At 40.4% G+C, this 17,588-nt stretch overlaps 1 long non-coding RNA gene across 1 annotated transcript in view; it reads right to left on the bottom strand.

The window, feature by feature from the left end:
- Positions 1–17,588, bottom strand: part of LOC309664985 — a 342,649-nt gene that overhangs the window by 308,748 nt on the left and 16,313 nt on the right. Inside the window, exon 1 of the long non-coding RNA XR_014266119.1 lies at positions 2,012–17,588. This exon is cut by the window's right edge and continues 16,313 nt beyond it. This is a non-coding gene — a long non-coding RNA (uncharacterized lncRNA). The remainder of the gene's footprint in view (positions 1–2,011) is intronic.

Below are 17,588 nucleotides of genomic sequence, written 5' to 3'. Positions count from 1 at the left end.
GAATTTGTACCAACTGCTGCTAAGGAATGGAGAAACTGGCAGAGTTTTTGGCTGAGACTGGGAGAGGATTAGCATGTAGCTAATTTTCCTTTAAGGACATTTTCTGAATTCTAGGGCTGAGTGGGAAGGAAGGCTGGAAACCTAAGCAGAACATTCCTGGGAAGCAGAGCAGAGCATTCAAGAGTTTCATGAGACAAATACTGGAATTCAGTGCCCACAAAAAGGAGGGGTCTTGAAGAACACACTGGGCTCTTAGTGGAAAATCTTGGGGAACCAGGGTGAGCTAGAGATAGACTGGGACTTACTAGGGATCCTAACCTTGATTCAGTCCTGTCCCTGAATAGACTGAGGTAAGTGATTAGTTACTGCTCTTTCTGCCTGGCAATGGGAAGAGTAAATCCCTTCTAGAGGAGGATAAAATGATTTGGAACTTATATATATTATAATACCCAATGCTTGGCATTCAACCTAAGATCACCTGGCCTGACAAAAGGCAGAACCACATGATTGAATACCAGGAGCAAAACTCCCACACGTGCATGCATGCACACACACTAAAAATAAAACCACAGATAATTTAAACATTATAGTTAGCTGAAAAGAACCTTAACATAATAGTGGTTAATATATTAAATATACAACATGAAAAGATGCAGAAGACAGATAAAAGGCTCGCAATTTCACCAGAGAACAGTCTATAAAAAAAAAAACAAATGGAAATTTCAGAACTAAATATACAGAGTCTGAAATTAAGAATCCATTACATGGGTTAGATGAGACATAGCAAAGCCTAAGAGGAGACAGGATTAGTGACCTGAAAGACAGGTCAACAAAAGTATAAACCTAAACCACACCTACATCAGAGAAAGAAATAAAATAAAGAGAAATATCATAGAAGCATTCAGGAAACAAGACACACTACCTTCAAAAAAGCAATGACAAAACTTAAAGATTACGTCTCAACCGAAACAGTGAAAGCCAGGAAACAAGGCAAAGACATCTCTAAAATGCTGAAAGAAAATATTGACAATCTAGAATTCTATCCTTCAAAACTGAAAGTGAAATACAGACAGTTTAAGACAAACATAAACTAAGATAATTCACCACCAGCAAATCTCCTCTACAAAGAAATAGTAAAATGGAAAATAATAATAATAATAATAATAAAATGAGTTTTGTAGGGAGAAGGAAAACGATCCCAGAAGGAAACGGGAATTGTAGGAAGGAACGAAGAACAACAGAAAAGATACAATGTGGTAAATATAAATAAATACTGACTGTATAAAACAATGAGAGTAATATCTCAGAGGGTTTAAAATACATGTAGAATTAAAATATATGACAATAATAACACAAAAGGCAGAAGGGGCAAGTCCTAAATGATAAATACCAAAAGGCAGAAGAGGTAATGTTTTTGATTATGATTAGTCAATGATAAATATTGCAATCTCTAGCGTCACCACTAAAAGAACTATAAAAGAATATATAACCAACCAATTTGAATACTAAAATATTTGATTATTGTAAAAGAACCAAGGAAAGAGAGGAACAGAAACATAAAACAGATGGATCAAAAGGAAAAAATAATAGTAAGATGGAAGATAAATTTTAAATATATCAGTAATTATATTGCATTTAAATTAACTAAATACTCTATGTAAAAGATTAATATGCCAGCTAGATATAATACCAAAGCCCAGTTATGTGCTGCAAAACCCAGTCATATATGCCTTAAATATAAATACCCAAAAAGATTTAGAATAAAAAGATACCATACAAACTCTAGCAAAAGAAAAAAAAAGCCACTGTAACTACTAATATCAGAGCAATTATTCTCTAAAGCAAGGATAGATACAGAATTAGATACACATATAAGGCAAAAACAAGAGGGGGATTTCATAATAATACAGGGATCAATCCACCAGGTAGATACCACCCAAAACATAGCTTCACATATGAAGATAATGCTTTGAATCATGATGATAAAGTTGATTCAAAAAACAAACCTTACCTTCCAAAACCACCTCACGTCATGTTTTATCACAGCTTCAATTTCATCACGGCTGAAATCACTGTTAAGTTTGGTTTCCATCACCTGCAATTGGAAATACTTATACTGTTCACCTGGTCACCAGGCTAGAAATCAGCAGTCATCATTATTGAGACAAAAGTTTGCAGTTGAATAAACGATATCTACAAAATGATGCCGATCAGAATCTGCTATGGTGGAAAGCGATCTTGCAGACCACCTGCAGTCTGTTCATCTTGCCAATGAAGAAACAGGGAACCAAGCGGGACAATGGCTCGGCTAACATCACGCTCGGTGTGGTGGCTGAATGAGGAGGAGCCCTTAGGACCTGACCCCCAGTCCACGGTCACCCAACATGCCAGGTGCTGCTAAGCCTCTCTCTGATCTGTTTTACTATGTTACTACAGTATAACTTAGCTTTACCTTCCACAGTGCCATTCATCCCTGCACCAAGCCAAAATGCTTTACCAGAAAACAGTACAATTTCACAAGTTAAATAAGAGAGGAGAAAAATTAAATATTGTAGATACAGACAGAAAAACATGAAACCAAACTCAGTTTGGAAGGGCTACTTTAGACTCATTACCCACAGACACACACATACCCCACAGCTCTGTGTACCACACTACTTGCACTGTTTCCAGGCAGGATTAATTTGTCTCTATGCTAAGAGAGCCAGAACCGGGAACAGTGTACACTGTAGTAGAGGGCCTTGGCTGGGGCAAAAATCCTCCCTTTTCCATGCATCTGGGTCTAATTGAAATCATGATAGCAAAACCTCACTTCCACGTGGCTCCTTATTGATAGCTGATAACTTGTGTTGAAATTGAGTTTCTTGTTCTGCTGTTTCCCATACGAATGCTGGCAAGAGGAATTGAGGCCACAGCACACCAGAGTACCCCAGGGTCCCCGCTGAGGACGTATGAGTATCTAGACACCCTCAGTTTCAGGCTGTGTGCTTGCAGCAGCCAAATCCCCAGATGAGGGATTTTTAAACAAGTTGGTGATTTTCAGATGAAGGATACCAGCCACAGAAATTTAAAGTGCTTCTGTGCATCTTGGGCTGCCGGTGAAATTCCAATTTCTCTTTTTTTTAGAACAATTATTTCTTTTATTTTTCCCCAGACAAACCCTCAGACATTCTTCTCCTCCCTTCTGAGGCTTCTCTTTGAAAGAGCCAGCGCAGTAGATCATGCCGGGTTACTCCCCAGATAGAACTGGCAAACACAGGTGCATTCTGGGGCTTTGGCGTCTGGCTTAGCCTCTGATTTGTTGCAGGAAAAATACTTGCTGTAGTTTCCCAATTCCCAAATGTGGATACTTTGAAGATGGATATGATGTATTAATTTTGTGTTTTTACAGATTTATGCTCTGCAGACGTAACTACATTTTTCCAAGAAAGGAAGCGAGAACTGACTTCAGGTTCTGTACCTTAGGAATGGTGTGACGGTATTTGTGGGTCTTCTTGTCTCTTAAAGGAGGCAGCAGAGATTCGTGAAATGGAAATAAAGAGCCTGCTGTTTGACCTGGAGCTTAGAAGACCTCACTTTCAAATTTCATGTGGCTGATGTATAAAAGCAACATGTAAATCACCATGCCTAGTATTCAGCAAATAGAAATAACTCAGTAAATAATAATCCTTTCCTTCTCTCCACATTTGGTCCCTCATCTTCCTCACCAAATGTCAGACTTTTGTTACTGACAGTTTGGTAATAATAGTGAAATCTAGAGAGAGTTTTCTGATCTTCAAAATAGCTTTAAAAAGATCTGGTATCTTTGATTAGCGTGATTATGAATAATAAAAGCAGAATACCCCACGGGTCAACCTAAGAAACTAGGCAGCTTTGTAACAGAAGATTATCAGGAGAAATTTGTTTTTACCAAATATTTCTTGATGTTAAATAACCTTGAAAGTTAGAAATGATAATACTTCCTAGTATTTGTAAAGTGGTTTAGAGTTCACAAAGCCTTTTCCTTTATCCATTATCCCTTTTGACCCCTTTAACAATCATGGGAAGTAGGTAAGGGAGGGACTGTCACTTCCATTTAACATATGAGCAACCAAGATGGCAAAGCCTCAATGTGGCAAGAGAGAAAAAGTTAGCAATAAGCCTGGGAAGTGAGATGAGAGATGTGGGAGAAGTAGGGGTAATAATACTTTCTGTGGTGAATGCTGGGGTGTGTTCCCTGGACCCCTGCCCCTTCACTAAAAAATGTGTTGCCCTAGCTGTGGAGACTGGTATCAGCAGAAAGCCTCCAGCCATCAGCCCCTTCAGAGACTGCTTTGGCTGCAAGGCTTCCTCACCCCAAATCCTGTCCCTTGCTAGGGCAGCAACCCACATCCAATAACTGACTGATGTGGTTGTAAGAGGCCAGTCTTTCAGTCAAACTCGACTTGGCTCTAATAAGTCTTTTTGGCTCCAGAGTGTCTTATAGCTTTGGTGACATCACAACTTGTCTTTCTACCTAATTATATTCTCTTCCCCTCTCTTCCAGGGATATGAGTCTGAGGGCACTCCCTAATAAATACTTTGTACATTAAACTTTGACTCAGAGATGCTTCCTGGAGAATGCAGCATGGGTCCATCGGTTCCAGGACTGGCTGGAGAAAGAAGATGGCAAGATGAGGTTTTGGAGATGGATCACACCCTCATCTCCAGGTTGTCAGTGAAGACCCAATTACTGTTAGTAAAGTACTGAGTCTTTGGCACAAGGTGACTGTCCAATTGTTAAATGGACACCTGAAGGTGAGCTGATATGGTATACAGGTATACAGGAAAGGAGTGCATCAACTGGTACTCTGTATCAGGCTTCTGAAAAATATGGGAGGAAAGAAACTAAGTACTATAGATTCTAATGGTTAATGCTACGCTTGATGACATTCTAGAAAAAGATAATAAAAGTCTGAGAGCAATTAACAGGTAATTGAAAGCCAATTATGAAAATGAGAGTTGGCACAGAAAGGCAACTCATTTCCTGAAATGGAAGGGCAGAGAAAGCTTAGGACCAGGGTCAGAGATTTATCATAAGAGTAGCCAAACTGTCTTAGTCTGTAGGGGCTGTTTTAATAAAAATACCATAGACTGGGTGGTTTATAAACAACAAACACTTATTTCTCGTATTTTGGAATCTGAGAAGTCCAGGGTCAAGGCACAGGCATATTTTGTGCCTGGTGAGGCCCACTTCCTCGTTTAAAGACAGCCATCTTATCCTTGTGTCCTCACATGGCAGAAGGGACAAGGGAACTCTCTCTGGGACCTCTTTTAAAGGGGCACTAGTCCCATTTGTGAGGGTTTCATCCTCATGACCTAATAACCTCCCAAAGATGCCCACCTCCAAATACCATCACACTGGAGATTAGGAGTCAACATGTGAATTTTGAGGGGACACAAATATTCTGTCTATACCACCATTCTCCAAAGAAGGTTACATTCTGAGCCAAGGAAGTTCTGCTATTTCAAGGACAGGGCTCTGGCAAAATCTGGGACCCTGACATATGGGATGGAAACGTCTGGGTTGGTAACCCAAAAGCCTTGAATCCTTAGGCTTCCCTGAACTTCCTGAGTCTGAATAAGTAGACTACTACTCTCCAGTAAGAGCTAACACTACATCCTCGCTTGAAGACCATGAAGAGGCCTCTCTCCTGCAAGATGGCATGTCCCCTCTCCCAAGACCTGCCTCTACCTTCCCTTTTGGACTCTGGAGTTAACTCACAGCAAAACTTAGCTGAGGACATTCTGGGCCTTATAAGGGATAAAAGTGACTATATCCTAAAGGAGCTGTAAAACCTAGCCTCCGGGTATGGCTGGAGTTAAAAGAGATATATTTGACCAAGAGGGTAAGAACATCAAATCGGATAAAGAAGAGTTTAACAAAATGAGAGTACTCTCCTGAGAATAGGATTTGATACCTTGGCAAAGACCCCAGGAGATAATGTGGACTTGCTGTGAGGATGACTCCTAGAAACCTGAAAAAAGTGACGGTCTGCACTGAATGAGGTTCAAATATCACAATTCTCATGGCAGTTGATGAAGGAAGGGAATAAAAGAATTAGGGAAGTGGGCATGCTGAAGTGGATATACTATGTAAGGCCAGAAAACCCACCAGGTAATCATGTTCCGGGGGAAAGCCAGAAGGATGCACCAATTGTTAAGGTCATAAAGAATGATCTCGTGAAAGGGCACCAGCACCACGAAAATGTTCAGTGGTGCTCTTGTCTACAGACCAGAGCTGTTTGTAGGTACAGTCATTACAGAACTAGGCTCACTGATAGCAGTGGGGATGATGGGACTTCAGAACAATGGAAACCAGGTAGCAGTGCTTGCAGTTGAAAGACAAGTGAATGTGATTACTCTAATAAGCAGCAAGGTCAGCGTGGTAACTGAGGGGGCCTGACCTTCAGACAGTTATTGAGATGGTTTAAAGAATGCAGCACCCCCAGGGGCAAAATTGCTGGGCAACCAACAGGGCACTGTTTAGCTTGTTCCACCAGAGGAAACTGAGAAGGATGATCAGAAGTCTGAATGCAGTTACCTCAACAAAATATCACAATCCCTTGCCCAATTTCTGGACCTGATCCAGTTTTTGGATCTAGAATCCACTGATTGAAGAGATAACTAAGTTCCCAGGAGTAAGGACCCTGCTACATGATGACAAAGATACATATTAATTATTGTCTCAGTCTTTCCCAAGAGAAACCTCAGTCATTTACTCAGGAAACTGAACACTGAAGGCAGGGAGATATCCAAATATTTTAATTAATTTTTTTCAGCTTTGTTGAGGTAAAATTGAAAAATAAAATTATAATATATTTAAAGTGTATATGGTGATTTGATATACGTATACCTTGTGAAAGGATTTCCACCATTAAGTTAATTAACACATCTATCACCCTACATATATACCTTTTTGTGTGTGTGAGAGCACTTAAGTTCTACTCTCTTAGCAAAGTCAATTACACAGTACAGTTTCTTCAACTATAATCACCATATTATTCATTAAATCCTCAGATCTTATTCATTTCATAACTGAAAATTTGTGCCCTTTTACCAGCCTCTCCCTACTGTTTCCCCCACCCTACAGTCCCAGGCAACCACCACTCTATTCTCTGCTTCTGTGAATTCAACTTTGTTTTGTTTTGTTTTAGATTCTACATATAGGTGATACCATACAGTATTTGTCTTTCTTTGTCTGGCTTATTTCATTTAGCATAATGCGCTACAGCTTCATCCATGTTGTTGCAAATGAAAGGATTTCCTTCTTTTTTAGGCTGAATAAATATTCAGTACATACACACACACATATACATGTTCATTTTCTTTATCCATTCATCTGTCAATGGACACTTATGTTGTTTCCATACCTTGGCTATTGTGAATAATGTTGCAATGAATATGAGAGTACAGGTACCTCTTCAAGATAGCAATTTCATTTCCTTTGGATATGTACCCAGTCATGGTGGGATTTATGGATCATATGGTAGTTCTTATAAAAAATTTCTTGAGGAATCCCCATACTGTTTTCCATAATGGCTGTACCAGTTTACATACCCACTAACAGTGCACGAGGGTTATCTTTTCTCCATATCCTTGTAAGCATTTTTTATCTCTTGTCTTTTTGGTAACAGACATCCCAACAGGTGTGAGGTAATATCTCACTGTGGTCTGTGATTTGCATTTCTCTGATGATTAGTGAGGTTGAGCACCACTTCATGTACCTTTGGGCCATTTGTATTTCTTCTTTGGATAATGTCTCTTCAGGTCTCTTGCCCATTTTTAATTAGATTTTTTTGTGTCTTATTTTGTTTTCTTCTAGTTTCAGTTCCTTGTATATTTTGGAAAAATCTTTATCTCTCATTCACTTCTGAAGGACAACTTCACCAAATACAGTTTTTTCTTTCAGCACTTTGAATATATCTTCCTACTCCCTCTTGGCCTGCAAGGTTTCTGATGAAAACTCTTGTAATCTTATGAAAGTTTCCTTGTACATAACCAGTTGCTTTTCACTTATTGCTTTAAAATTTTTCTCTTTGTCTTTAACTTAACTGTACTGTATATAACTTTAATTATACTGTATCATGGTGTATGTCTCTTTATCATCTTATTTGGAACTCATTGGGATTCCTGGATCTGGACATCTGTTTCTTTCCTAAGTTAGGGAAGTTTTTAGGTGTTATTTCTTTGAATAAGCTTTCTGCCCCTTTCTCTCTCTCTCTTCTCCTTCTGGGACCCCTATCATGCTTATGGTGGTCCTGTTGATGATATCCCATAAGTCCCTTAAGCTACCTTCAATCTTTTTCATTCTCTTTTCTTTATGCTCCTCTGACTGGTTAAATTTCAGTGCCCTGTCTTCGAGTTCTCCAATCCTTTTTTCTACTTGATCTAGCCTCCTGTTGTACCCCTCTATAGAAATTTTCAGTTCAATTACTGTATTCTTCAGCTTTTTCATTTCTGTTTGGTTCTTTTTATATTTTCTACCTCTATTGAAATACTCACTTTGTTCATGCATTGCTCCCCTGACCTCAGTGAGCTACTTTATGACTGACATTTTGAACTCTCTAGCGGTAAACTACTTATCTCTATTTCATTAAGATCAGTTTCTGGAGATTTATCTTGTTCTTTCATTTGGAATATAGTCCCTTGGTTTTTTATTTTGCTAGAGTCTCTATGTTGGTGGGAACCTTAAAATTTTGGACCCTAGATGTTCAATCCAAACCCTTCCCTCCTCATGGAGAAGCTGGGAGTTGGGATTCCCTCCTTATTGTATGCTGATGTGTCAGGGAGTGGGGTTTATGTTGAGAGTGTGTCTCAGCCTTTCCTATCAATTTCAATGTGGGTGTTTTCTCAGTAGCCAGATGTGTAGGAGTCACTCAGCTAGTTTTTGGATTTCTCTCAGAAGGAATTGTTCCATGTGCAACTGTACCTTCAGTATGTCTGTAGGAGGAGGGAAATTCAGGAACTCTATGACACCATCTTGGTCCTAAGTCTCTTACCCAAACATTTTTAGAACTGCTAGAGTGGCTAGAGACATAAAATACCGAAATGTTCATAAACATAAAATATTCCCTTTGTTAGAGGGGCCACTTAATAAATTGAATACTGGCCAAAGTTCAACTCACAGTGGGTCCATTAGGTTCTCAAACCTACCAGTTTAGTCTTTTTACCACTCTCCAAGTATATATTTAGGATACATATAGCTTATAGTCAGGATAACACCCAGAGTGGGTCCTTTGACTTGTGGGGCAAGGGCTATTTTAGTGCAAAGGCTAAAACTGCTCCCTTCTCCCTTCTCCTAGACAAGATAAAACTTTAAAGATTGCATACTCGGGATACCAGAAATTAGACCATCCATGAGATCTAAAGGATGCAGGAATGTTGGTACCCATCATATCCTCATTTAATTTACCAGTTTGGTCCCTGAAAACAAACAAACAAACAAAACAGATGCATTCTATAGGATGGCAAGAGACTTTTGCAAATACAACTAAATAGGATCTCCAATTGCAACTGCTGAACCAGATGTGGTATCTTTTCTAGGGCAGAGTAATATGGCCCCAGGAACATAGTATACAGCCACTGATTTCACAAGTGCATTCTTTTCTTTCCCTATTAAATAAGGAACCAGTAACAGTTTGAATTCATATGGAATGAACATCAATATACATTCATACTTTTGCCTCAGGGCTATGTTAACTTTTCCTGTCCTCTGTCATAATATAGTTTGAAAAGATCCTAACCATCTGGATATTCCACAGAATATTGCATTATTCCATACTTTGATAATGTCATGTTTATTGGTATAGATGAACAAGAAGCAGCTAGCACAGTGGAGGCCTTGGTAAGATGCATGTACTTTGGCATTTAGATACATCTTACAAAGATCAAGCCTGCCACCTGAGTAAAATTTTGAGAGGTCCAAGTGCTTAGAGGCATGCTGGGAGACCCCATCCAAAGTAAAAATCAAATTATTTCATCACGTTTCTCCTACCACAAAGAATGAATCACAGTGCCTGTTAGGCCTCTTCATGTTTTGAAGGCAGCATATTCTATACCTGGGAATGTTGCTTCAGCCCATATAAAGAAAGCTGCCAGGTATTAGAGAGCCCAAAGTAGAATAGGGACTTGCACATCAGGTTCATGATGCAGTGCAACTACCCTGAAAATGTTATGGCATTAGAGATACCATTTACAGGAAAGATGTCTTATGCAGTTTATGGTAAGTCCCAATGGGAGAATAACAATATTGATCCCTGAGCTTCTGGAGCAAGACCATATCATTTGCACTGGAGAAACACATACTTTTCGAAAAACCACATTTGACATGGCTATTGATATCTGATAGACACAGAGCGTTTGTCCATGGGACATCAAGTGAACAAGCATCCAGAATGACCCATCATGAACCGGGTCCTGTCCGAGTCACTAAGTCATAAGATCAAGCAGGCCCAGCAGCAATATGTTGCAAGATTAAAGTGGTATATCTAGAATAAATCACAAACGGGGACAAAGGGGAAAAGCAAGCCAGCTGCGTGGAGCCCAGATTCCAATGTCACCTCCCACTGTTGTACCAGCACTCCTCTCTCAGATCACACCCACAGTTGCATGGGGTAGGGAGGAGAGGTTCCTTATGACCAACTGACTGAGGAGAAAAGAATCTATGCAATACAGATGAATGGGTTGGCTCATTCTGTGTGTCAAAGCTGAAAATATATGGTTATACTACATCCTCTACCAGGGTTGGCCTTGAAAAACAGTTATAAGTGAAACTATTCCTAATGGGCATAGCTTTTGGAAATGCACCTGATCATCTACTCTTCTCTGGCCTGAGAAGAGCTCCAAGACCAGGTGTTTAGACCATTCATGTTTAAGTGTCTGGGTCACCAAAGCAGGGAAGCGACCATGGCCAGCTGAGGAGCCGGCTGAGGTGAGGGAAATATGAAATGGATATCAAAGGAAGGAGAGGAAGAACGTGGAAAGATAAATGGCCTGAGATCTGAATATATACAGACTCACAGAGAGTGATGAATGACTTGGGTGGCTGGCCATGGACTTGGAAGGAGAAAGATTAGAAGATCACCAACAAGGTATTTGCAGGGCAGGGAGTGGTGGCAGTAGAACACACATGTGCAAGGGAGGAGATTCAGTGTGTGAAAATCTTTGTATTGTATGTTAATACCCACCAGAGAGTTTCTGTGGCAACAGAGAGAGCAAACACCAATCAGACAAAATGACTTGGCCAGTTGATGTCAGCCAGCCTCTGTTATTAGGTACCCTAGTTTTAGCATTACGGGCAGTTGAACAAAGTGGCCACCATCACAGGGATGGAGATTGCTCATGTTCCAAAAGCACAGACTCTCACTCACTAAAGGTAACCTAGAAACTGTTGTCACTTAATGTCCAGTCTATCAGAAACAGAGACCAATGCTGAGTTCCCAATATGGTATCACTCCCTCAGGAAACCAATTGGCCACTTGGTGGCAAGTTGACTGCACTAGATCTTTTCAATCCAGAAAATGGCACATATTCATTCTGACAAAAATAGGCATATTTTTCAGGTATGCGTTGTGCCTTTCTTGCCCATGGAAAAGCAGCAAAAGCACTGTCCAAGGACCCATAGAGTGTCTGATTCACCACCATAGAGTTCTACATATCTTAGGATCAGCCTATGGGACCCTACAAAGCAAAGGTTATGAGAGAGTGTAAACTGTGAGATTCACTGGTCATACAACATATCTCACCATCCAGACACTGCTGGCATGAGAGTATGTTGGAATGGCTTGCAGAAGTCATGGCTGAAATACCAACTCAGAAGCAATACTTTATTTTAAGGATGGTGTGCCAACCTCTAGGACACAGTATAAACCCTGAACCAAAGATCTGTGTAAGGGGCTCTGTCTCCAGTAGTTAGAACATGTGAGCCTGTGAATCAAGGTGTAGAGGCAGAAGCGGTCCAGTTACTATGGCCTAACACTCTCAATGGCCCAATTAGGAAATTTATGCTTTCCATGCTCACAACTTTGTCCTCTGTGGGTTTAGTGGTCCTGGTCACCCAAGGAGGAGGATTTCAGCCAAGGAACACAGCTAGAGTAATTAAATTGTAAGTTAGGCCTGTTATCTGCTGTTTCTTGGATTCTTGTGTCTGAGGACCAGCAGATAGGAAGAGGAGATGCCATCTTTGCAGAGGTAACTGGCCCTCATCAGAGGGCTACTTTGGCACTATGGGGGCAGGCAAAACTATGTCTGGCACCCAGAAGGTCTTTCTGGATGTCTCTTGGTATTCCATCACCTAATGATGAATGTAAAAAGACAAGTAAAGCAAGCCTGGCCTGAGAAGGGTACCAGGATCAGGTGTCCAAACTCATCAAGCTCAAGGGTCTGGATCACCTTACCGGATCAGCAACCAAGATGAGCAGGAGTACCAGCAGAGGTGAGGGGAATCTGAAATGCTTAATGGGGGAGGGGAGGACAAGTATCTGTTATGGTCCCGAGACCAGCTGCAGCAGTAGGGATTATATTTTGTCCCACTTAAATTCCCTTTTCAAGTTTCCCCCAAGGGAAAAAATGCTCATTGGAATCTTGGAAGGGCTAATTCCTGAATGTATATGAGGAAGTGGATATGGGATGGAAACTGTGTTGTGCTAACAAGATTCCTTCTTTAAAGAAAGAATTTTCACACAGGCAGAACATTCTCTGACATAAATCGTACCAGTGTTTTCTTAGGTCAGTCTCTCAAGGCAATAGAAATAAAACAAAAATAAACAAATGGGACCTAGTCAAACTTACAAGCTTTTGCACAGCAAAGGAAACCATAAACAAAATGAAAAGACAACCTACAGACTGGGAGAAAATATTTGCAAATGATGCGACCGACAAGGGCTTAATTTCCAAAACATACAAACAGCTCATACAACTCGACAACAACAAACAACAACAACAAATCGAAAAATGGACAGAAGACCTAAATAGACATTCCTCCAAAAAAGACATACAGATGGCCAATAGGCACATGAAAAGATTCTCCACATCGCTAATTATTAGGGAAATGCAAACCAAAACTACAATGAGGTACCACCTCACACCAGTCAGAATGGCCATGATTAAAAAGTCTACAAATAACAAATGCTGGAGAGGGTGTGGAGAAAAGGGAGCCCTCCTACACTGTTGGTGGGAATGTAAGTTGGTGCAGCTACTGTGGAAAACAGTTTGAAGTTTCCTCAGAAAACTAAAAATAGAACTACCATATGATCCAGCAACCCCACTCCTGGGCATATACCTGGACAAAACTATAATTCAAAAAGATACATGCACTCCTATGTTCACAGCAGCACTATTCACAGTAGCCAAGACATGGAAATAACCTAATGTCCATCGACAGATGAATGGATAAAGAAGATGTGGCACATATATACAATGGAATACTACTGAGCCATAAAAAAGAACTAAATAATGTCATTTGCAGCAACGTGGATGCAACTAGAGATTATCATACTAAGTGAAGTAAGTCAGAAAGAGAAAGACAAATACCATATGATATCACTTATATGTGGAATCTAAAATATGACACAAAGGAACCTACCTATGAAACAGAAACAGAATCATGGACATAGAGAACAGGCTGGTGGTTGCCAAGGGGGAGGGGGTTGGGGGAGGGGGAGGGATGGGCTGGGAGGTTGGGCTTAGCAGAGGTAAGCTATTATATATAGAATGGATAAACAACAAGGTCCTACTGTATAGCACAGGGAACTATATTCAATATCCTATGACAAACCATAATGGAAAAGAATATTAAAATAAAAAGGAAAGAATTTTCACCCTAGCTACTAGGAATGCTATCAGCAGACAGCCTTCATCTGTCACATCTCAGCTGCAGAGAGCCACCAAGCCTAGGCTCTTACTACTTCTTGAGGCAACTGACATTTAATGACTAATTGATGCCAGTTATAAAGCCTGGAGATTTCAGACAAGATGAGACCCTGCTGACAGGTCATATTAGCTCTACGTCTTCTCATGGGTGTGGCTGAGGCTGTTATTGGGCCTGATAAACTACTGGTTTTCTTCCTCTGTCCAATACTGCTTCTTTCTCCCGTCTTCCAGAGGTGTGATCCCAAGGGCATTCTCCAATAAACATCCTGCATGCTAAAATTTCAGACTCTGCTTTCTGGGCAACCCAATTGGTTCTTCAAAATGCTTTCATATACATTATCTTGTTTGCTCTTCACAGCAACCCTAAGAAAAGGAAAGGTTTTATTTTATAGATACGGGAAGATAGATAGAAAAGGAAGGTTTTATTTTATAGATAAAGAAGAGGCCCAGAGAGGTTAAGTGGCTTTTCTAGAGTCTAACAGCTTATCAGTGACAGACCCATCAATGGCTCCCTGGATGGTTGTCTGTCTCCTTTTCTTACCCTACCATATGCCTTTGCCACGAGGAAGGGGATCCAGGCTGGGCTGCAATGTCATCCTGCTGTGACAATGACATGCCTGGATCTTAAGACATTCTGTCAAAGGTGCTCTGGGAGATGTTGTCATAGCACCATCAAGGCAATTTATAACCAGTAGAGAGGAATGTTTTAACGATATTGTTATGATATACTGGCCTTATAGGCTTATTAAAAAGTAGACCATGCTAATAAAATGCAAAGGTTGTCACTTACAATGAAAAACCTGGTGATTTAGAAGTAGCGCCCAACTTCTGGATCATCTTTTAGACAATGGATAAATCAAAACAAGCAAGGTGTCATGTGCTAGGAACTGCACTGTTAACTCTGATCTCAGCACTGGATGTATTCTGTCATTGGGGTTGAATGGCCTGTGAATATCTAGGGTTTTTATCTGAATGACTTGATATCTTGAAACAGTGCTGTGTGTGGAATTGTTCTTTCTCAGCACATCCCTGCAGGCAACATTCAGACCCTACCCTAAGGCTCAGAGGTGGAAGACTGTTGAGCCATGTGGGTGAAGAAATACTGTGTGATGAAAGGGATGTGCTTTGAAGCACTAGGTTTGGAAGGTCTGGATTCTAAACTGAGCTTAATTCCTTGTATGACCCTGTACACATCAAAGTCTCTTTCTGGGCCTCGGGGCTCCTGATCCCAAAGCAGGAAGAGAACACGATGATCATCAGGTCCCTCCCAGTACTGTGATTCTGTGTTGCTGCACACCTTCTTCAGGGTTTCCCTCTGGCCTCAGCTGCACTGTAGCTTGGGGACAGAATCTACAATGGTTTCCAGAGTTAGAAGCAATAAATCTGCTACCCAAGGTGACTGTGGTGGAACTTAAGAACTTTCCAGTTTCTTCATGTTAGGTAGATAACAACGAGAGTTCAGAACTATGAGTGTGATTGTCAGGGGCAATGGTACAGGGAGGCGGTATGGTAGGGTGGCTCATATCACTGGGCCTGCAAAACTATGGGACCTTGGGCAACTTCAGTACAATGTATGGGACTTGGTATACCCAACTGTACAATGGTAATCATAAGATCTACATTAGAGTATTTTTATGAGAGATTTAATAAAGGAACTGATACAAAAGGCCAACTATATAAGACATGCTCAATGGATATTACTTGTGTCCCTCTCTTTTCCCAGCTCTTTCAAAACTTTCAAGAGAGTGGTCTGAAACAAAATGAAAACTTCTATTTCCAAGCTCCTGAAGAAGAATATAGCAAATAGGAACCCGAGGGCAGGCATGCATCAACCCTGTGAAGATAATGTAAGTAAGTGGCAATGGTACCCCCTGGTTAAGGGAGAAATTATTATTGAAAATCTAAACAAGAATAGCCTCAAGGTTAAGGGAGTAGTTGACTGCTTGCTAGTGTGATTTTAGGGCATGAGGAGATACCATGAGCTACCAACTCCCTTACCCTCTTTAACAACTTCCTGAAGCTATATTTTTCTTGTTTTTGCTAAAAGCAGAGGTGTCCAATATTCTTGTAAGGGACAACTATTTTATTTATTTATTTTTATTTCTGCAATTGTAAGATAAGTTGGCAGTGGGTCATGAATAAAAAGAAAGGACTGAGTGTGAGTTGATTAGGAAAAGTTGGCGGGGGTGGGGGCGGGGGGCAACCTAGTAATGGTTTCTCTCCTTCTTGCTGGGAATCTCAACGAACCATAGACACAACGCATGATGATGAATAGGGAAAGTGGTCTCATTTAAGTGGGCATGGAAGCACCTGCTCTTCCTCTTTTCATCTTTCTCCATCGTGAGCAGTGCTTTTAACCTTATGTTTAGGCCCCAAGAGAGCATCAAAATGTAAAGGTTCAGAAGAGGAAAATCTGCTGACAGATTCAGAAACTTGCCTGTGGTGACAAGAGACTACAGCAACCTTCCCTGGTGACAATATGAAGCCATCAGCCTGTATTCCAGCAGTAGCCACAAATGGAGATACCATGCTAATAGCATGCCCTTAAAGCTGCCTGGCAGGAGAACTCTCCCAGGTAAGATTCTAAGGTTTCCAGACAGATGCCAATGACTGCTTAGGGATCTTAGTTCAATGCTTAGTTCCCTGTTAAAATACAGATGCTCTTGAAAGAGTTGACACCAAAAAAGATTCTTGGGAATTTTACACCCTGATGTAAAGGTAGGACTTGATAGCAGGTTTTTGAAAGGAGGGAGAGGGGAATTTGAAAAGTCTCATGCCTGGAGGAGTAAACCTTTTAAGAGAGAAAAATAAAGGTTGAGGCAAGCCCTGACCATGTCAGCATTTTGCTTAGGCCAGCAAAGCAGACGGACTGTTTCCTTAGTTGTTCCCATTGAAGCCATTCTTACTGCAATGGTTGATGCCTGGCATTCCTATGGAATAGTGGGAAGAGAGGGGACTTCCAGATGCAGTGAGGTAGTAACTTTCAAAGGTAACACAGCTACACACTACTATATATAAAATAGATAACTAATAAGGACCTACTGTATAGCACAGGGAACTCTATTCAATACTCTATAATGGCCTATATGGGAAAAGAATCTAAAAAAGAGTGAATATATGTACATGCATAACTGATCCACTTTGCTGTACACCTGAAACTAACACAACATTGTAAATCAACTCCAACAAAAATTTTTAAAAAAAAAGGTAACACAGCTAGTGCACGGTGAAAGCAGAGTTGAGACACAGGTCTGCTACCTGCTTCTTCATCTGTGAAAATAACATCTCCTTCAATGAGCTGTCACAAGAATTAAATGAGGTAACATAAACAAAATGGCATCTAGGCTGAAACACTACAAAACTCAACATAGAATACAATGTAAATGCAAGTGTTAATTTATTCGCCCAGAAGGCTTCTCTCAGTGTTTGGCACATGGTAGGTGCTCAATTAATGTTAATTTTTCCTTCTTTTTTAAAAGCAAGGCTTTGGTTCCTCTACCTTGGTCAGAATCTGAAAGAGCAATTTATCTTCTAACCATGATAGGAACAAAATGTGTTAGAACTTATTTTTTTCTGAAGAAATTTTTGATGAGTTCAGCATGATCTTACTCTTCCCCTACTGGATAAACTATTTGAAGTCCATTTTATTTTCTGCTGTCTGCACTCTGACAACATGTCTGATACTCTTTAATTAATTA

Source organism: Balaenoptera physalus (assembly GCF_965194825.1).
Source record: "Balaenoptera physalus genome assembly, chromosome: 7".
Lineage (NCBI taxonomy): Eukaryota > Metazoa > Chordata > Mammalia > Artiodactyla > Balaenopteridae > Balaenoptera > Balaenoptera physalus.
Note: the sequence above shows the minus strand (reverse complement) of the source record. Positions and strands in the feature narration are given on the sequence as shown.